Here is a 22,978-nt window from a genome sequence, read left to right as displayed (position 1 = left end):
TCACTGTCTGGACTTATTTGTAGCCATCCTTCTTGGGAAGGCTTTCCAGATATTTGAAAGGACTTGAGTATTGTGATCTAAGCTGTACCTGCTTTAGGGGGCACCCCAAGCCCAGTAACTCTGTTCTTGCAGACTCATAGAGGTACCACCTTGACAGTCTTGCACAAGATCCAGGAGAATTCTCTGGATTACCAGGGAGAATATTCTTTTCCCTTACTTTCTCCCAAACATACACAGTATCTCTCTCTCTCTCTCTCCCCCTCCCTCCTCCTCCCTCCCTCCCTCCCCCACCCCTCTCTTTTCTGAGCCACCTAAAGCTGGCGGTGGAGTGAAACAAGCACCCCTGTGGCCACCACCACATCAGTGTGTGGGTCAGAACTGAAGCTAGCACAGGACTGGGTCTCTCCCAAGGACTGCTGTAACTACTTCCTGGCTATTGTCTCTCTTTGTTCAAGAACCTGGGGTTTTACAACAAGCAGCCAGGCAATGCCAGCCAGGCCTGTGTCCTTCCCTTCAGGGCAGTGAGGTCCCTTAATACCTGGGTGGTTCCAGAAGTGTTGTCCAGGACTCGGGGACTAGAGTCAAAAACCTGAGAAGTCTACCTGATGTTCTACTGTATTGCAGCTGAGCTGGCACTTAAATCACATGATACAATCCTTCCCACTTTTCCTTACCTTTTCCAAAGGCTGAGGAGCCTCACCCTATAGCCACCACCACCCCAGGCCATGAAGAGTACTTCCAGACTACCTTTGATGTTCCCTAAAGGTATTGTTCCATCTTTATATCCATATGTACCCTATGCTTAGCTTCTACTTGTAAGTGACACTCAAATTTTTCACTGCTCTGTGCATTCACATGTCCATGAATGACCATGAAAGCACCACAAGCATTGATTTGAGTGTTACAAATAAATTTTAGGAAATGGGAAAATTTGCTAATATGGGATCCACAAATAATGAGCAACAATTGTATATCAATTAGTTGATTACTGATTAAGTTAGCTAATGGTTAATGTATAAGAAAATTCCTTGATAAACAATAAAACGTTAGAAAATTGTCTAAGCCCCTTGACTCTGCTAGTCATCTTCAATTCTTTCAACATTAGCAAAATGACTGCAATATCATAGACTCTCAATAAACAATTGTTGAGTGAATGAATAATACATGTGACTTATGCCTCAAGCTTCTGAGGGTCTCCATAGGGAAGCATCGCAAAAACACATGGGAAGTCACACAGAGTTAGGGGATAATACAAGGCAGCAATTGAAGACATTCTGAGCCCAATTTCTCATTTCAGATACTAAATTATGAATTACTTGTTTCTTTCCATTCTTGGATCATGGTTGTACAGTCTGGAGTACCTAAAAGGAAGTATTGTCACCTGATTTGTCTAGGTGGCACGGATACTTCAGTAAGCTAAAAGTGAAGGCCACATCTTCACCTCTAGCAGGAACCAGAGAAAAGCATATTCACGAGAAGGCCCCGAGCCCCTTTAGCACCACACTCACTTTGTAGCCCTCCCCATACATCACTTCCTCTGTCTCAAAAATTTCCCCAATTCTTTTACCAGCTGCAAACTGCCAAAAACAGAAATGTCAGGGTTCTTTTCTACAGACTCCTAGGTTAAAATAACTTTCCCTTCCTCACTCACTCTTTGCTTAGCAAATCTTCTTACTGGTTTTCAATCTTTTCTTTCAAAACCATCATAACTGGAGCTTCTCTAAAGCTTGATAGTTAAAATCAGGCAGGCAGCAAATTGTCAGACAAAGAAAGGGTTTTATAACATCCAAGGCACATGTACAAGAAGAACTTCTCAAATTGGGAAAGAACAGAGACTAAAATTTGACCCACAGCTGATTTGTTCCCTAGAGAATTTTCTTATTCTCTTATATAGAACTGCTTTTCCAACTACAGAATTTAGTCTCCTTCCACCCTAACCTTGCCCCTAAAGTGAAATTCTGCAGGTTTTGTTTCTTTGACTCTTGGGACACTCCTTTAAAATTTGAAAACTGAAAAGTTGATACCATTCTTTGTACTAAAAGTCTAAGGTAGAATCTTTGTCTCATTTGTTTAATGTGTCCTTGTTAAAAATTACATTGACAGAACAATAACTTTTGATTTTACTTATTTATAAGATTCAGATTAATTATAGATTTATTTATTCCTCCTCCTCTTTTTTGACTTTTCTAGTCTGTATCATCAAAAGTGAAAGAAACAAAATCACCAGCTACCATGTTAACTATCATCATTTGATCCTCTAAATTCAGAACTCCAGAGCAATAAAAGGCTATGTGTTCTTAAGTTTAGTATGAACAAATACCAATGCTCACCTGTTCCTCTCCATGAAACCTTCTCTTTAAGAATTATTTTGTCATTATTTAAGAAAGAAGCAGGAGAAGGAGGAGGAAAAGTAGAAGAAAGAAGAAGAGTTTGAGAAGCAGCAGGAGGAACAGGTGGAATAAGACAGACAAAAATATGAAAGTCCAGGTGTACTGACTCATACCTGTAATCACAACACTTTGGGAGGCCAAGGTAGGAGGATCTCTTGAGGCCAGGAGTTCAAGATCAGCCTTGGCAACATAAAGGGATTCCATCCATGTCTACAAAAAAAAAAAAAAAAAAAAAACATATATATATATATATATACACACACACACACACACACATACACATATATAAATCAACCATGCATGGTGTCACATGCCTATAATCCTAGCTACTCAGGAGACTGAGACAGGAAGATCACTTAAACCTAGAGGTTTGAGGCTACAGTGAATTATGATTGATCCACTGCACTCCAGCCTGGGTGACAGAGTGAGACCTCCATCTTTAAAAATAAATAAATAAAAATATGGAATTAACAAAGCAGATGCATGTTAGATAATTGACCTGGAAAGGGTCTAAGGCAGATAGAATATCTCCGACTTCATCGAATTTATAGTGTAGAACACCCTGAAGTCTCAAGAATTGAAGATATCAGATATTTCTAGAAGGTGACATAAGGAGTGAGAGACACAAATGGGAGAACTGGCTGAATGTCTATTCAGAACGTGATTAACGCCCTTCTCCTTCCTCATGTCAGCAATAGACTGAAGCTTTATTTTCTGAAGAAGGTAAAACAGAAGTTTCTGCACTAGGAACACCAGATACAATTAAGAGCAGGTAATGCTGAAAGGAAACAGGGAGAATAAGAAAAACCTTATATACTGAGTGCTGAAACTCCCAACTCTCTGTTGCTATTTGGCTCTCATGATACTGGCAACCACCATATAGACTCTAGACTGAAGACTGATACACACTTCCTGGGAAACGAAGCCATCTCAAGGGAAAAGACTTCAAGATACTAATATTAGGGTTTCCCAAGGAAACAATCCAGATAGTCACTCTGCAGTATAACCTTCAACAAGATCCCTCAAAACTTAAAGTTTCCAATGAGCCTTTCAGGGCCCCACTGTTATATATCACTAGGCAGACAGATCAACCAACAACTGGAGAACGCCTCTAGCTTTAGAGCTCAAAACAAACACATAGGACAAAAGCAACTAGGAGGAAAAGAAACATTCAGAGAATAAGAAAAGAGCTCTTGGAAATTAACAGTATAGTGGTATAAATGAAAAACTCAATAAAAGGCTTGGTAGGAAAATTTGATAAAAATAGCTCAGAAAGTATATCCAAAAAATTAGAAGAGGGAAAATAGCAACTAAAAGATAAAATAATTTGAAGACTTTCCTAGGAAATCCTACATCCAAATAATAGCAGTTTCAGGAGAAAAGAGAAGGAGTGAAATCATTGAAGAAAGTTTCCCAGAACAGAAAGACAGGAGTTTCCACTTTCCACATGCCTATCACAATGGATGAAAAAGTCTACCAAGGTAAATCATAAAATGTCAGAACCCTGTGATCAATGGGAATAACTGATAAACTTCTAGTTAATACAGGTTTCCTACAAAACATAAAGAAAGGAATTGTATCAGAATTCTATGTTACATCACTAGCAGATTGAAGGCATTTGAGCAATGCTTTCAAAATCTGAGAAAAAAAATATTTCCAACCTAAAATTCTATACCCAATCAAATAGAATCAGGCATGAGAGTAAATAACAGCTTTGGACATGCAAAGTGTCAGCATACTTACCTACCACGTACCCTTTCTCAGGAAAACTTCTTAAAGAGAGAAATTACAAATAAATTATGTTACATTTATATGGAGAAATGTTATATGTCAATGAAAGTGAAGACATTTTAGCTATAAGCAACAGCATGGAAGAATCAAAGGAATATGATATAGGTAGAAAATAAAAGTCACAGTACAAAATTGCAGTTATGTTTGCTTCACTATAGTAATCATTTCACTGCTTATATGTATCCCAAAACGTCATGTTGTACATCTTAAATATATAACATTTTATTAAAAATAAGAAAATAAAATTAAAACCAAGAAACAGAAGAATATATACAATATGACTCATTCATATAACATTCTAGAATAAGACAAAATAAATGTATTGTTCAGGCACACAGAACGTGGCAAAACTATAATGAAAAGCAAAGACTGAAAAACTCACAGTTTAAATCATGTTCACCGTGGACATGGAAGGGAAAGCAATAAGATGAGAAAGCAGCATACAGAAAACTTCAAAGGCAAGAGCAATGTGCTTATATATAAACTGGGTAGACAAATGCTCCTATTTCAGCTCAGATAAACACATACAACTCCTCTGAATTCTTATAGTGCAACTGGCCAATGCTTTCTTCTTTTTACAGAACAAGAGTAGAGGGCTTGGATGGACAAAGAATTATGGGAAAGTTAAGTATATGTGGGAGGTTTTCTTCTGTTAGGGCAAACATGTAATCTTCATGACAGCTGGCACGAGTGGTTCAGTGTTGAAGCTGTAATGCATTCAAGAAGCAGTTCAATAGCCAAAAATAATTTAAAAGGAATTCCACACTTCATTGTATTCCTAGAAAACCATAAGGAGGATCCCAATTCTTAGTCGTCAATAACACTCGCTAAATCTGCATGTCTCTCCGGGCCTCTTCCTGTAGCCACTCCCACACAAACTACTGGGTAACTGTAAGACTTCTTTTGTCAGATTGGGGCTAGTCTGCTCAAAAAATACAATGTTATCACTTTTTTTACCATCATAAATTAATACAGAGATTGCATGAAATGTGACAACAACATTTAAGGTGTTGAGAAACATAGGTATGAAATTAGTCATGGGTGTCCTTATTAAATCTCATCTTCTCATCTGGAATTTAACAACTTGAGAGAATTAGAAAAAGACAAAGATTAAGACACCGAGGCCCACTCTTATCTAAGGTTATGAAATAATACATTTAGGGAGAATTTATGGTAAGAAGAAAGTACATAAGAGTAATAGATATGTTTTTTGTTTTGTTTTGTTTTGAGACGGAGACTCACTTTGTCTCCCAGGCTGGAGTGCAGTGGTGTGATCTCAGCTCACTGAAACCTCCACCTCCCAGGTTCAAGCAATTCTCCTGTCTCAGCCTCCTGAGTAGCTGGGACTACAGGCGCCTGTCACCACACTTGGTTAATTTTTTATTTTTTAATTTATTTTATTTATTTATTTATTTATGCATATGTTTGTTTATTTATTTATTTATTTATTCATTCATTTATTTATTTATTTATTGTATTTTTTTAGTAGAGACGAGTTTTCACCGTGTTAGCCAGGATCCTCTAGATCTCCTGACCTCGTGATCCGCCCCCCTTGGCCTCCCAGAGTGCTGGAATTACAGGCGTGAGCCACTGCACCTGGCTAGTAACAGATATGTTTTAAGTGAGAATGAAAACTTCAGACCCACAACTCAGTAAGAAATGCGCACTTTTAATGCCAAATTATAACCAAGAAACTGTTTTCATATTCCAAACGAGTGCACTGCAATTTCTTCAGCCAACGTATTAGTATTCTTGTCTTCTCTATAGTGAAAAAAGAAGTGCCTGATTACAATTCACTCTCCAAATTTTTACTGCTAGAACTTGAAGAAAACAGAGCTTCTGCCAAAATAGCTTCCTGCCCAGGTGCTGAACCAATTAACTTTTAAGCAACCAGGCAGTAAAACCAGTAATGGTGAGTTTTCTGAAGTGCTATATGTAAGGAGACAGCTTGGGAAAATAAAGATGAAAATTTGTTTTCATAAAAAGAAGTGCTTAAAATCCTGAGAGACTGTTTGAATTCCTTGCTGAAATATATGTGGCACTGCAAATTCCCAAATGATCAGATAAAGTTCTATACAGTCAACATGGACACTTTTTCTTAAATATAGAAAAAACTATTTTATTATAATGTGCAACTTGTCCATCAAAAGCCCAGTGAATAGATTCATTTTTGAGAGAAAGGTTATTTAAATGTAATGTTGGCTGTTAAAATATATCATTCAGAGCAAATAGATTTTTTGGAGAAAATGTTACAATCAATTTTCTTAGATTAGAGAGAGGTCTTTTGTAAATGTAAAAGTTCTACAAAATGTGAAAATATGAATTTTCAAATCATATTATATAATGATAATTTCTTTAAAGAAATTCATTTTTCAAGATTATTATTCAGGGGAAGAAAATTAAATAAGGAGTTGTTATGGACAAGTTTTGTTTGAAGATGGAGAGCAAAGAAATTCACAGCTTGGAAGGAAATACTAATGTGTAAGTGGTTTTCTCTCAGTGGTAGGGTTATGGGAGATTTTTTTCTTTTTTTTTTTTTTTGTACTTTTTAAACATTATAGAATCAAGAAATGATGTGCATAATTGCATTCAAAAATAACAGACATAAGAAAAATTTCACAATATACTCAAGCAGGGCACAAAATTGAATCTATAGCATAATCTCAACTTGGTAAAAAAGAAAAATTAGATGCAAGCACATAAAGCTGGAAGACAATAGTCAGCTAGCATAGTGTTATCTCTGCGTGATGGGATTCACAGGGCTATTTTCTTACTTGAACATTTCTGCGATCTCCAAATTGTTTTAATGGGCATATTGTTTTATTTTATTTTGAGAAAGTGTCTCACTCTGTCACCCAAGCTGGAGTGCAGTGACATAATCATAGCTCACTGCAGCTTCAAATTGGCATACTGTATTTTTATAAAGAAAAAACAGCCCAGGGGTGGTGGCTCACGCCTGTAATCCCAGCACTTTGGGAGGCCAAGGCAGGTGGATCACGAGGTCAAGAGATCGAGACCATCCTGGCCAACATGGTGAAAGCCCATCTCTATTGAAAATACAAAAAATTAACTGGGCGTGGTGGTGGTATGCGCCTGTAGTCCCAGCTGCTCAAGAGGCTAAGGCAGGAGAACTGCTGGGAGGCAGAGGCTGCGGTGAGCCAAGATCGTGCCACTGCACTCCAGCCTGGTGACAGAATGAGATTCCATCTCAAAACAAAAAAGAAAGAAAGAAAGAAAGAAAAAATATGTTTACATTTATTGTCATTACCAACTGGAGGTCAAGTGGCAGTTAAAATCACCTCAAATTATAAATCAATAGAAAATATTAATATACCTAAATTCTAATTTATAAAATGTTCAGCTTTATGTCCATTAAGTTAGGTAAAAGTAGCTCTCATATAACATGGAAAAAGGCTTTAATAAATATTGCTGATAATCAAATCTTAGTATAAGAAATCATGTATTATTATATTTCCAATATCAAATTTAGGATTTCAGCTTCTAAATGTAAACAAAATATCTCTAAGATTGCAAATACATGCAAATATAGAAAATAGGTCTGTGCATATGTATATATGCACACACATGAGGATACGTGAAATTCAGTGGTGGTGGGATTCCAGTAAACTACACTTTTTTATTTATAATTTTCTAGACTGTTTAATTTTCTATATTAAATACTGCTCTAGCCACCTATGAGATTGGGAATGCCTCCTCGCTCCTTGATTAGTTTGTTTACAATAAAATAGAAATTGCAGGATACCAAGAGAAAAAAATATATATTTTATATATATATATAATCCAACTATCTGCATCAAAATAAGCATTGTAGTTACAGCTTTCATTTACAGAATGAAAAAGTAAGAAACTTGCAGTTAACTCACAGCATTTTTGTAAGTCAGCTACAAAATATAACATGTAACACTGTATTATTTTAATAACTTCACAATGACATCATATTTACATGAAAAAAATCATCATGAAATATGATGGTATGAAGCATATGACTCCAGAATCAAGTTTCAAGTCTGCAAAAATAAAGCATCCAGATCTGCCAGTCTCAGGAAACATTGCAAAAACATCTTTCCCTCTGGACAAAGCCCAGGTTTGGTAGAAAGGAAGATAAAATTGCTATTACTTTGGAAAACTCAGGTACCGAATAAGAGTCTAGATTTGTTTCTTCCTTAGTAGGTTCTTAACGATAAATAGGGGACATTTAAGGCCCCAGATAACACACTAACCTGGGAATTGGAATGTCTACTGGTTTTGTGGGCTTTGCTAGTAATTGACTTCATAGCCTAAAATAGCTACTTGCTCTGTTTAGGCATTGTGGCATCTATAATAAGGTGTTAAAAATCCATGTCTTTTTTCCCAGGGGACTCTAACAATAGGTTTTGTCATTTACTATGTATGCATGGTTCTTATTGGATAGAAAATATAATGAAAATGTTGTTCCAATAAACATCTAAAGTCCAAAAGAAAAGAGTCTGACGAATGATTAAGCAAAAGGAAAAATATCTGGAAACTTATGAGTCATCTCCCACTCTAATGTTCACATCTTCAAGGGAATAAAAACAGTAGTATAAAAATCAGTAAGGGAAGTGATGTTTGCAAATAGTTGTTTTAATGGAAGAATTAAAATGACAGGCTTGTGGGAGAGCAGGCAGCAAGGCAGCAGAAGGCTTGAAGAAGAGAAAACCAAAAAAGACACAAGGGAAGAGGCTTTCTTTATGTGTGAGTGGCCACTATTCAACTCCATTCACAAAACATTTATGCAGCACTCACTCAGCCTTGGGCTCCGTATTAGGGTTGGCTAAGACACATTTCCTGCTTTGGAAAACTAAAAATATAGTTAAGAGAACAACATTCAGGAAAACAAGCTACCCAAAAGTTTTTGATAAGTGTTGTTTCAGAGATAGTTAAAAAAATGCCACAGGATTTTTTTAGAGGGAATCATGGTGGACAAGAGGCAGGATTAGATTGCAGCTCTGGACAGGGCAGCCTATGGAGGCTTGCACTGTGAATTTTAGCTCCACATTGACTGCAAGAACAAACCAGCAATCCTGAGAGGGCCCACAGACCCTTTGAAGGAAGCAGACTGCTGCTGCCGGACCTGGGAGACATTCCAAATACTGTGAGTGCCCCAACTGCAGAAGTGGGAAAGGGAGACCCTCCTCTCCTGAACACACACCCCAATGGAGAAGCTGAAGGTCTTTTTGTGGGAGAAGTTCCCAACTTTATCTGGATCTGAGTCAAGTTAGAGAACCAAGCAAAATACAGGAGGAGAGGAAGCAGCAGAAAGGCCCTGGGAGCTTGCTGGGTCCCCAAGGAGCCCGTTCCTGCCTGATACCACATGGATCCCCCAGCAGGGTGGCCAGAGGAGCAGGGGGTAAAATTTCACAGGGAGAAGGAATTCTCTAGCTGAACTTTGTAACAATTTTAACCAGGTGAGAAGCCGTCTGGCCAGAACTCTGGGAGGGCATGAATCAGGCATGCAGACTCTACAGGCAGGGGAAGAACTAAAGCTCTTTTCTCTTACAGCTGGGAGGTGGATAGCCTTGGACAAGTTTTCAAGCCAGTTTCACCCTCCGCCTGGAAACAGACTTGGGGCTGTGGGGGAAAGCATGGTGGGAGTGAGACCAGCCCTTCAGTTTGTGTGGGAGCTGGGTGAGGCCTGTGACTGTCGGTTTTCCCACACTTTCCTGACAACCTGCATGACTCAGCAGAGGCAGCCATAATCCTCCTAAGTACACAACTCCAGTGACCTGAGAATCTCACCACCATCCCCCACAGCAGCCATAGCAAGACCCGTCCAAGGAGAGTCTGAGCTCAAACATGCCTAGCCCTGCCCCCACTTGATGGTCCTTCCCTATTCACCCCTATAGTGGAAGACAAAGGGTATATAATCTTGAGAGTTCTAGGGCCCCACCCACTGCCAGTCCCGTTCCACACTAATACAGCTGATGCCTTCTGGAAATCACCACCTCCTGGCAGGAGGCCAACCAGCACAAAAATAGAGCATTAGACCACCAAAGCTAAGAACCCTTAGAGCCCATTGCACCCTCCACCACTTCCACTGGAACAGGGACTGGTATCCATGGCTGAGAGACTCATGGATGGTTCATATCACAGGACTCTACAGACAACCCCCAGTGCCAGCCCAGAGCTGGGTAGAGTCACTGGAGGCTAAACCCAGAACAGAGACAACAATCACTGTAGTTCGGCTCACAGGAAGTTACATCCATAGGAAAAGGGGGAGCGTACTATATCAAGGGAACACACCGTGGGACAAACGAATCTGAACAATAGCCTTGAGCCTGCCCAACTGAGAAGGAACCAGAAAACCAACCCTGGCAATATGACAAAACAAGGCACTTCAACATCCCCCCCAAAATCACACTAGTTCACTAAGAAGAAATCACTTGTTTACCCGAAAGAGAATTCAGAAGGCCAGGTATTAAGCTAATTAGGGAAAGACCAGAGAAAGGTGAAGCCCGATGCAAGGAAATCCAAAAAATTATATACAACGTGAAGGGAGAATTATTCATGGAAATAGATAGCTTAAAGAAAAAAAACAATAAAAAATTCAGGAAACTTTGGATGCATCTTTAGAAATGCAAAATGCTCTGGAAAGTCTCAGCAATATAACTGAACAAGTAGAAGAAAGAAATTCAGAACTCAGACACAAAGTCTTTGAATTAACCCAATTCAACAAAGAGAAAGAAAAAATAATTTAAAAAATATGAACAAAGCCTCCAAGAAGTCTGGGATTATGTTAAATGACCAAACCTAAGAATAATCAGTGTACCTTAGAAAGAAGAGAATTGTAAAAGCCTGGAAATCATATTTGGGGGAATAATCAAGGAAAACTTCCCCAGTCTTGTGAGCAACCTAGACATCCAAATACAAGAAGCACAAAGAACACCTGGGAAATTTATCACAAAAAGATCTTCTCCTAGGCACATTGTCATCAGGTTATCAAAAGTTAAGACAAAGGAAAGAATCTTAAGAGCTGTGAGACAGAAGCATCAGGCAAGCTAAAAAGGAAAACCTATCAGATTAAGAGCAGATTTCTCTGCAGAAATCCTACAAGCTAGAAGGGATTGGGGATCTATCTTCAGCCTCTTCATACAAAACAATTATCAGCCAAGAATTTTGTATCCAGTGAAACTAAGCATCATATATGATAGAAAGATACACTCATTTTCAGACAAACAAATGCTGAGAGAATTCGCCATTACCAAGCCACCACTATAAGGACTGCTAAAAGGAGCTCTAAATCTTGAAACAAATCCTGGAAACACATCAAAATAGAACCACCTTAAAGCATAAATCACACAGGACCTATAAAACAAAAATACAAGGTAAAAAGCAAAAGCAAAAAACAAAACCAAAAAAGTATGTAGGCAACAAAGAGCATGAGGAAAGCAACGGTACCTCACATTTCAATAGTAACAATAAATGTAAATGGACTAAATGCTCCACTTAAAAGATACAGAACTGAGGAGTGGATATGAACTCACCAACCAACTATCTACTGCCTTCAGGAGACTCACCTAACACATAAGGAATCACATAAACTTAAAGTAAAGGGTATATATGTATGATGGAACACTATGCTGCCATAAAAAGGAATGAATTAACAGCATTTGCAGTGACACCTGCCTGAGACTGGAGACTATTACTCTAAGTGAAGTAACTCAGGAATGGAAAACCAAACATTGTATGTTCTCAGTGATATGTGGGAGCTAAGCTAGGAGGACACAAAGGCATAAGAATGACACAATGGACTTTGGGGACTTAAGAGCAAGAGTGGGAGGGGAGCAAGGGATAAAAGACTACAAATATGGTACTATGTATACTGCTCGGGTGATGGGTGCACCAAAATCTCATAATTACCACTAAAGAACTTACTCATGTAACTAAATACCACCTGTACCCCAATAACTTATGGAAAATTTTAAAAATGCCATGGGAGCAAAGAGAAAAGATTAATAATCTATTTTCAGTGGTTAGTAGAGGTCATGAGACTAAATTACAAACAGGCAAACTTATAATTTTGTTAGAACCACAAGATTAAGTTTTAAACTCATCATTATTTTCATATATCTCACATTTTCTACATAATGCAGAAAGCTGTCCTAGACTCTAAATTTGAGCTTCAGGTGATGCAAATTAATTCTTTCACTCTACCTGGTTAGCTATCAAAGAAGACTCTGCCTTTTCATTAGTTCATTGCTCCTACTTTAGAAGCTACTAAAGAATTGATTTTTTTAATGAACCTGAAGATATTGAACACATACAAGAAAACCTTTAATATTAATGCCAGCCCATTTGGTTTTTCATTCATAAGAAGGAGAAAATGGGGGCTGAACCCTCTCTTTTATAACAGGATCAATCCCACTCATGAGCACTCAACCACCTCTAATTTCCCACGTCTTAACATTGTCACAATGGTAACTAGATTTCAACACAAGTTTTGGAGGGAACAAACATTCAAACCATAGCAGACAGAAAGCAGAATCAGGAACCTGATCTAGAAGTGACTTCTGTCTGCACTTCCTCCAAGGTTCCTGTGCAATGCTAAGATACATAATAAAGACTGTCACACACTCTTAGAATATTTGGGAAAACTAATAATCTTAGAATTCTCTGCTTTTTCTGCCTCACTTGGACATCAGTCTGCCTCAGCATGCTGTAGCCCAAACTCTCTTCAGTTTCCCACTTACCTTCTTTCCAGGACTGTCTACTCTTAGTGTGATGTATAACTCCAACATGCTAGGGTAAGATGGGGGTGGGAGCAAAATCAAAGGGGTGAGAAAGAGATACGAAAGGTGACATGTGATGTACAATAGAAATTGTTTTTCCTGGGTAACTACATGGGCTTAAGTTTGTAGATATAATTTTGTTTATTATGAATAGCAAAGAAGAATAAAAATACTTGCTTAATCTTTGCTGCATTTTGGACATATTTTAGGCATTGATGCCTCAGCTTATAATGTAAAATGAATTTGTAGATAATTTCCACACAACAATGATACAAATTTTATTTTTCGTCTACTAAGACGAAATTTTTTCAAGGGAATAACCTTGGCATGTCCCAGGCTCAGATTGAATTTCAAAGTGGACTATTAGTAAGTCAACAACTTCCTGAGCATGTGCTGTGTATAGAGATGGGCCTGTACCAGCAATATTTATATAATTAAAAGAAATAGCTAAAGAGCTTGGGGCCAAATAAAAAAGGAGATCAAAAGCAAATTTGCAGCATCTACAAAAGTAAAAATGAGCAAAACTTAAATGTATATATGTATCAACATATTTGTTCAACTTTTATTATTTTCCACACATTTACACATAACAGTCTCAGTTACACATAGAAATAAGTGATAATTATAGTGTGGGGGGGGGGAGTAGTAATTAAAGTGACCTCTAAGCATCTTCTTACCTAGTAATTCTCCCTTACCTCTGATATAAGAATCTAATAGAATAATTCACTGTTTAAATACTATGCATTGGTTAAGATCATACTTTTATAATGAAATGGCATATACTAAATGCTCAATAAATGTTAGATTCTCTACCACAAATATTTGTTGTAGATTCTTTCTGTTTTAATTGATATTACTGGATAGCATCCAGAATGCTTGGAATGTTCACACCACTCCTACATTCTAGACATGAAAAACAAAGGATCTCTGGTTCCAAGGATAGACACTATGGATAGAGTTTTTTCTTCCATGAAACTATAATCATTTTAGTACAGAAAAATAGAGTCTTTGGCTAGAGTTACAAATGAATCCTGACCTAAATTTATTGCATTGAGAAATGAGCCTTCCTGGTTATTTTGCCCATGAAGAGAGAAACAATCAAAACAAAATAAGATGAAACTACTTGGTGGAGGCAAGACCCCTGGAATAGCAGAGTCGGGACCTCCATAAATCCATTCTTCTATGAAAGTCATGAAAATACTGGCAAAACTATCAAAAACAACTTTTTTGATCTCTGGAAATTGATCAAAGGCTTACAACATCTGAAGAACTGAAAAACTGCTGAACTTGATAAGAAGACCAGGAACAATAAAGTTTTTACTTGGGTTACTCCCATCTACCCTCTCCTCAGTTTCATGGCAGGCCTTGAAATCTACCAGCCTAACAGCCACCAGAGAGGCAGACAGGGTTTGGAGCTCCTGAAAAATTCCTATTGCCAAACCACGGTTACTTTTTGACCTGACTCACAGTTCCCCAGAGTAGCCTCATCCACAGAGTATTGTCTATTTGACCAGACTCAGAGCTCAGCTCCACAGGAAAAGTTTTGACCCCAGGGCTTTGAGGAAACTAATCAGCTTCAATTTTTTAATCTTCCATTTGACAAAGGATATTTTACCAGTTGGAGCAAATAAAAGCCTGGAAAAAAAAATGTATATGGAAGATCTAGAGAATAAGATTTCTATAGATGACTTTGAAAAGTTCTGACATATTCCTAGGGATCTAGAAGACCATGCACATATGCAGACCATGCTCCTGTCCAAAGAAATAATAGAAGCATGAAACAGAGACATTCAAGGCAGAAAAGGTTGGGGTCCCTGGCAAGGGGCCAACCCTCAAGCCTGGAACTGCAGCCAGAAGTGAGAACTTTACATCTCCATTTTTCCTGCCAGAATGTTGCCTTTTCCAAACCACCTCTAGCCTGATCCACCCCCATCCTGTAACCATAAAAACAGCAGGCTCCACTGATAGAGAGCAGAGAAGGGAAGAAGAGAATAATAGCTGAATGTCAGAGAGAAGCAGTTTGGTTTCAGAGGGATGACTTGATGGCAGGACTTTGGAGAAAAGTCCAGCAGGAGACAGCCAGACTTCAGGGAAAGAATACATTTCTGCTCTATCCCCTTTCCAGCTCCCCTTCCTGCTGACAGTTACTTCTGATGGCAATAAAATCCCTTGCATTAACCATCCTTCAATTAGTTCGTGTGACCTGATTTTTCCTGAACACTGAACAAGAGCTTGGGCGCCACAGGTGCAGATGCTAAAGACTGTCACACTGACCCTCTGCTCTCACTGGTAGAGAGTAACCACCTCATATGAAAAGGCAGAAGGCTCACTAAGCTGTTTAACATTATCATCATCCATGGATGGCAAAGTTAAAAGGGCACTGTATGCCCTCTGGGGCTTCAGGAGTTGTGGGTACTCCCCGCTAGATGCTGCCATGGGGCCTGCACAGAGTATTGCTCCTGCCAGCACCCAGAAGCATTCATCCCAGCTTCTCTACCTGCTCACCTGCGTGCTCCCACTCCCACGAGTGATTGAGAGCTGTGGGCTGAGTGAGCGAAGTACCCCTATCATGAGGCCCGTGAAGGGGTCAGGGAAAATTTCCTGTTTCAGAAAGACCAGAAAGGGCTCCCATCACTCACTCTAACAGGAAGTAAAGGCTAACACAGACTCATAAACTACTTGAGAGTTGAAGGTCTGCCCCCAACACACACACACAAACACACCAGCTCCTCATCAAAAGTAGGAATATTTAACTGGTTCAAGGCATTTAAGGAAATATTTGACCAATCAGTTGCTGACCACTAAGCTGTGGTGATAAGCTGTGGTGACCCAGATTCAACAGCTAGGAAGCAAGGCTTAAAAATAAAACAAGAATTTTAAAAAATAAGTTAATAAAAAACAAAACAAAACAAAATCAGCACAGACTTTGGTGGTTATATACTGCAAGAAATACAAATGCTAAAAAAGTTGTCCAGAAAAGTCATCAAGCAAACAGACAACAACAAAACAGCAACAACAGCAAACCCAGAAAGCAGGGGTGTTAGACATCTTATTCCAGAGTTGCCACATTGTAGCATCTAAAATCTCCAGTTTTTACATCTAGTCTTTCTAGATGTTTAGAAGCATACAAAGTAGGTTAAAAGTAAAGGTAGTAAATAAGACATTTTGTAGCTTTCCTTTTGTTAAGAGTCATAGAAAAAAAGTTTTCTGGAAATTGATCACACCACTTCTCTGAGCAGTGCACAGTATTCTAATTGTGCTGGGTCATGGAGGAAGAAGAAAGAACAAAGGACTTTATACCAATGGTGAGGCACAATTGACCATTGTCCCTTACATCTGTACATTTACTTTGCTAGTATATAGTGTATATAAAAGACAAACAAGTCCTAATTTGCAACGTCTAGTATTTCTACATGTTAAAGAGGTTGCCAGTATGTGACAAAAGTAGAGTTAGTAAACTAATATATTGAGTACACGTTATGTTAAAATTCTAGGAAAGACTGTTCTTAAAAACACCATCTTTCTTGTGGAAATGAAATTGTTAAAATCTCTAAACATTACAGATGCTTATAACTGTTCACTGAGTTGATAGAGGTAGGAAGGGGAAGGGTTCTAGATCAGACTCTTTCTTGTTTAGAAGACACTTTCAAATTATATTTTTTGCCATATATGTGTACCATTTATTCAATGCTACTGTGTATATCGTGGAAAATTTATGTCCTATTTGAAACATCTAGTCTTTCTAGATGTTTAAAAGCATACAAAGAACAAAGCTGGAGGCATCATGCTACCTGACTTCAAACTATACTACAAGGCTACAGTAACCAAAACAGCATGGTACTGGTACCCAAACAGAGAGAGAGACCAATGGAACAGAACAGAGCCCTCAGAAATAATACCACATATCTGTAACCATCTGATCTTTGACAAACCTGACAAAAACAAGAATTGGGGAAAGGATTCCCTATTTAATAAATGGTGCTGGGAAAACTGGCTAGCCATAAGTAGAAAGCTGAAACTGGATCCCTTCCTTACACTTTATACAAAAATTAATTCAAGATGGATTAGAGACTTAAATGTTAGACCTAAAACCATAAAAATCCTAGAAGAAAACCTAAGCAATACCATTCAGGACATACGCATGGGCAAGGACTTTATGTCTAAAACACCAAAAGCAATGGCAACAAAAGCCAAAATTGACAAATGGGATCTAATTATACTAAAGAGCTTCTGCACAGCAAAAAAAAATTACCAGGCAACCTACAGAATGGGAGAAAATTTTTGCTATCTACTAATCTGACAAAGGGCTAATATCCAGAACCTACAAAGAACTCAAACAAATTTATAAGAAAAAAAAAAACCCCATCCAAAAGTGGGCAAAGGATATGAACAGACATTTCTCAAAAGAAGACATTTATGCAACCAACAGACACATGAAAAAATGCTCATCATCACTGGCCATCAGAGAAATGCAAATCAAAACCACAATGAGATACCATCTCACACCAGTTAGAAGGGCAATCGTTAAAAAGTCAGGAAATAACAGGTGCTGGAGAGGATGTGGAGAAATAGGAACACTTTTACACTGTTGGTGGGATTGTAAACTAGTTCAACCATTGTGGAAGATAGTGTGGCGATTCCTTAAGGATCTAGAACTAGAAATACCATTTGATTCAGTCATCCCATTACTGGGGATATACCCAAAGGATTATAAATCATGCTGCTATAAAGCCACATGCACATGTATGTTTATTGCAGCACTATTCACAACAGCAAAGACTTGGAATCAACCCAAATGTCCATCAATGACAGACTGGATTAGAAAATGTGGCACATGTACACCATGGAATACTATGCAGCCATAAAAAAGGATGAGTTCATGTCCTTTGTAGGGACATGGATGCAGCTGGAAACCATCATTCTCTGCAAACTATTGCAAGAACAGAAAACCAAACACCGCATGATCTCACTCATAGATGGGAAGTGAACAATGAGAACCCTTGGACACAGGAAGGGGAACATCACATACCAGGGCCTGTTGTGGAGTGGGGGGATGCAGGAGGGATAGTATTAGGACATATACCTAATGTAAATGATGAGTTAATGAGTGCAGCACACCAACATGGCACATGTATACATATGTAACAAACCTGCACATTGTACGCATGTACCCTAGAACATAAAGTATAATTTAAAAAATAAATAAATAATAAAAATTTAAAAATAATAAAAGCATACAACATATGTTAAAAGTAAAAGACTGAAGTATTTTTTGTTATTTCATACAATCAGTCAGATTTGGAAATAGCACTGTTAAACTTGAAGTCTTGGAGAGTATGCTGACTGTTTACTAAGCAGTAGCAGGTAGTGAAAGAGAAGGGTTCTGTGCCTGTAAGTTAGATTAGTTCAGGTGGACTAACCACTGTTCTGTGTGTGCATTTTAATTAATATTGTGTATTAAAGGGTAAACAAGTCCTAATGCTCAAAGTATGTTAAAATTATAGATAGTGAAATAATACCTTTATAAATATTCTTTTGTTAGTTTTTAGGAAGGGCTGTCGTGTGGGAGTGGATCTTTATTAATTCACCTCTTGTAGCTAGATGTAACTCTGTATTTAGTCACTGGAATGGTGGAAGAGGAAAAAGAGGAAGGGTAAAGGGAAGGACTGTTTGCTTGTATCTCCATATCTAGAAGATGGTTTTAGATTACAACTGCAGGTCTCTATGTGCATTTCTACTAAAGTGCCTGTGTTTATTATGGACAAAGTTCATTATCTTGCAACATTTAACCTTTATAGATGTCCTTAGGTAACAAGTATAATAAAAAATAGAGCTAGTGAATTGGCCAATTTATAACCATCTTTTTGCTATACTTTATAGAAAAGATGAATCTTGAACATGAAATTGATAAACCACCTCTGACCAGTGTATGTCAGAACTTGTTAATTAGGTTAGCAGCAGAGGGGAAGGAGGAAGTATAATGGCAGGGACATATGTAGAGGTGTTTATATTTACATTTTGACAATAGCCATCCATGTATGCACATCTCTTTTGGCTGTACTGCAGGAATACATTAAGTAATTCAATGGAAACATACCTTCTTGTTAATATTTTAATGTTATAGATCTGATCACGAATTCTCTTAGAAACAATATACTTAGTGTACTCTGCTGCTTTCTGTTTAATTTTAAATTGAGCATTAAGGGAAGGCTGGTTTGAGGTAACTCTGCCAATACTTTTATCTAGAGACATGTTGTGATTTTTGTCTTCTATGAAATTTTTGTCCCAGGAATGATGGGATTGCATTTTTTTCTAACAAATTGAGTTGGTATAGTATACTTTTGATTATCAAAACACTCTCATATCTTTGGAATTTTGAATTAGCAAATATTCACAATGTTTGAAAAAGTATGATATATACTGCACAATTTCAATCTCATAAAATTTGGATGTTGTATCTATAAACACACAGGACCTAGAAGGATACCTCAAACTGTAAACCGCTTGTGACTGTGAATAATTTTGTTCTTTGATTCTGATGCCTTTCAGTTTCCTATACTGAACATATTAACTTTTAAAAAGTTAAGGATTTTTAAAATAAATAATAAATACAAGAAAATTCCAATTTTCAGGGAAGAAAAAGAAAAATACATGCAAAGAAACAGGGAAGTATGACCCATACATGAAGGGAGATGGTAACAGAAATTAGCTATGAGGGGTCGCAGATGTTGATTGACTAGACAAAAACTTTAAAGTAGCTATTATAAATATGTTTAAAGAATTAAAGAAAAAAATGTTTCAGGAATTAGAGGAAAGCATCACAACTATGTCTTATCAAATAAATAATATCAATAAAGAGGTAGAAATCATAAAAATGAAATGAATACAGAAATCATTACAGGGTGTCAACAACAGACTTGAGCTATTAGAGCAAATAATTCATAAACTTGAAGATAGGTTAACAAAGATTACCTAGTCTAAGAAACAGAAGAAAAATAAATGAATAAAAGCAAACAGAGCCTCAGAAACCTGTGAAATACCATTAATGTAACAATATATGCATAATAGATGTTTGAAAGAGAGGGCGAAACAGGCAAGCATAAACAAGTATTTGATGAAATAGTGATTTAAAATTTCCCAATTTTTAAGAAAAACCTTAATTCACACACGCAAGAAGCCCAACAAAATTTCAGTAGAATAGGTTCAAAGAGATTCTCACCTAGATATATCATAGTCAAACTTTCAAAAGTCAAAAACAAAGAGAAAAACTTTCTCAGAATTCCTTCAAACAATCTCTCCTCACTGGCCAGAACTAGACACATTCTAATAAGAGTAGCACCAAAATTGGCTTGGGCCACTTTTAGTTTACCTCTTGGGTTTGCCAATAAGCTTGACCTCCTCAGAAACTCATGCAAGAAGGAATGATACCTGAATAAGCCCAGGATTCTGCTAGGAAGGAACAAAGTTGGGTGGCTCTGAGGTAGGTAGCCAATAGTGTCTGCCATTGAGAAGTTTATTGAATTTTATTTGGATTCTCATTAGATGTTTTTTTTATCTTCAAAGTCTTTCTCTTTTTCTCTTACTCTTTTCCCACATTCTGTTCTATCTCCTCACCTGCCCACCACTACAGCCAAATAAATTTTAACTATTTTTAGTTACAAATATCAGGCTGATGTCTCTTTGTGCAAAGGCCTGCTGCAGCTCTGACTTAATTTGTATCACAACCATCACAAAACTGTGGACTTCAAAACTCTATTGACTGCTTCTTACTGCTTTCCACCTACTTGTTCTCTTTCTCAGTAACACAAGGGTTCAGACTGTATATTTAAGCCAAACTAAACTTACTGACCACTCTCTTTACAAATTTCTGGCTACCATTTCCGAGATTTTATATAGCTAAGTCATTCTCCCCGTGGCACCTTTCAAATCACAGATACATAATAAATGCGTATGTGCAGAAAGAAATGGAAACTGAGGTAACTGGACTTACCAACTGCTCAAATTCCGTACTTCGTGCATTCGAGTACAAAAGGCCCTGGAGATAAAATAGTGAGAAAGCAGACCTGGTTCTTATATTCCTGTGTCCCTGCAGGCAGAGAGAGGAGGTGAGGGAGAGGCATCAAAGTTGAATAACTTTTGGGACAACATGGATCAATCTGGAGGATGTTATGCTAAGTGAAATAAGCCAGATACAGAAAGACAAGTACTGTATGACCTCACACATATGTAAAAATCTTGAAAAGTTGAGCTCAGAGGAAAGAGTAAAATGGTGATTACCAGAGGCAAGTGAGGAGTAGGGGGTGAGGAATGGGAAGATGATGGCCAAATGGACACAGAGTTCCGGTTAGACAGAGGAATAAGTTTTAGAGATCTATTGCATAGCATGGTAACCATAGTTAATAATAATGTACTGAATATTTTAAAATTGCTAGAAGAATATATTTCAAATGTTCTCACTATAAAAATATATAAGTAGGTGAGGAGAACTAGAGAAGCAAGAGCAAACAAATTCAAAAGTTAGCAGAAGAAACGAAATAACTAAAATCAGAGCAGAACTGAAGGAGATACAGACATGAAAAACCCTTCAAAAAATCGATGAACTAAGAAGCTGTTTTTTAAAAACAGATTAATGAAATAGAGAGATCACTGGCCAGACTAATAAAGAAGAAAAGAGAGAAGAATCAAATAGACACAATAAAAAGTGATAAAGAGGATATCACCACTGATCACACAGAAATACAAACTACCATCAGAGAATATTATAAACACCTCTATGCTAGTAAACTAGAAAATCTAGAAGAAATGGATAAATTCCTGGACACATATACCCTCTCAAAACTCAACCTGATCCCTGAATAGACCAATAACAAGTTCTGAAATTGAGGCAGTAACTAATAGTCTACCAACCAAAAAACAGTCCAGGTCCAGACAGATTCATAGTCGAATTCTACCAGAGGCGCAAAGAGGAGCTAGTGCCATTCCTTTTGAAACTATTCCAAACAATATAAAAAGAGGGACTCCTCCCTAACTCATTTTATGAGGCCAGCATCATCCTGATACCAAAACCTGGCAGAGACACAACAAAAAAGAAAATTTCAGGTCAATAACCCTGATGAACATTGATGCAAAAATCCCCAATAAAATGCTGGAAAACTGAGTGCACTAGCATTTCAAAAAGCTTGTCCACCACGATCAAGTCTGCTTTATCCCTGGGATGCAAAGCTGGTTCAGTATATGCAAAACAATAAACATAATCCATCACATAAACAGAACCAATGACAAAAACAACATGATTATTTCAATAGATGCAGAAAAGGCCTTCGATAAAATTCAACAACACTTTATACTAAAAACTCTAAATAAACTAGGTGTTAATGAAAGGTATCCCAAAATAATAAGAGCTATTTATGACAAACTCATAGTCAACATCATACTGGATTGGCAAATGCTGGAAGCATTCCCTTTGAAAACCAGCACAAGACAAGGATGCCCTCTCTCATCACTCCTGTTCAACACAGTATTGGAATTTTGGCCAAAGCAATCAGGCAAGAGAAAGAAATAAAAGTATTAAAATAGAAAGAGAGGAAGTCAAATTGTCTCTGTTTGCAGATGATATGATTGTATGTTTAGAAAACCCCATCATCTCAGCTCAAAACCTCCTTAAGCTGATAAGCAACTTCAGCAAAGTCTCAGGATACAAAATCAAAGTGCAAAAGTCACAAGCATTTCTATACACAAATAATAGACAAGCAGAGAGACAAATTATGCATGAACTCTCATTAGCAATTTCTACAAAGAGAATAAAATACCTAGGAATACAACATACAAGGGATGTGAAGGACCTCTTCAAGAAGAATAATAAACCTCTGCTTATGGATATAAGAGAGGACACAAACAAATGAAAAAATATTTCATGCTCATGGATAGGAAGAATCAATATCATGAAAATGGCCATACTGCCCAAAGTAATTTATAGATTCACTGCTATTCCATCAAGCTACCACTGATGTTCTTCACAGAACAAGAGAA

The sequence above is a fragment of the Chlorocebus sabaeus genome, chromosome 13 (genome assembly GCF_047675955.1).
Source record: "Chlorocebus sabaeus isolate Y175 chromosome 13, mChlSab1.0.hap1, whole genome shotgun sequence".
In the NCBI taxonomy this organism is placed as follows: domain Eukaryota; kingdom Metazoa; phylum Chordata; class Mammalia; order Primates; family Cercopithecidae; genus Chlorocebus; species Chlorocebus sabaeus.
Note: the sequence above shows the minus strand (reverse complement) of the source record.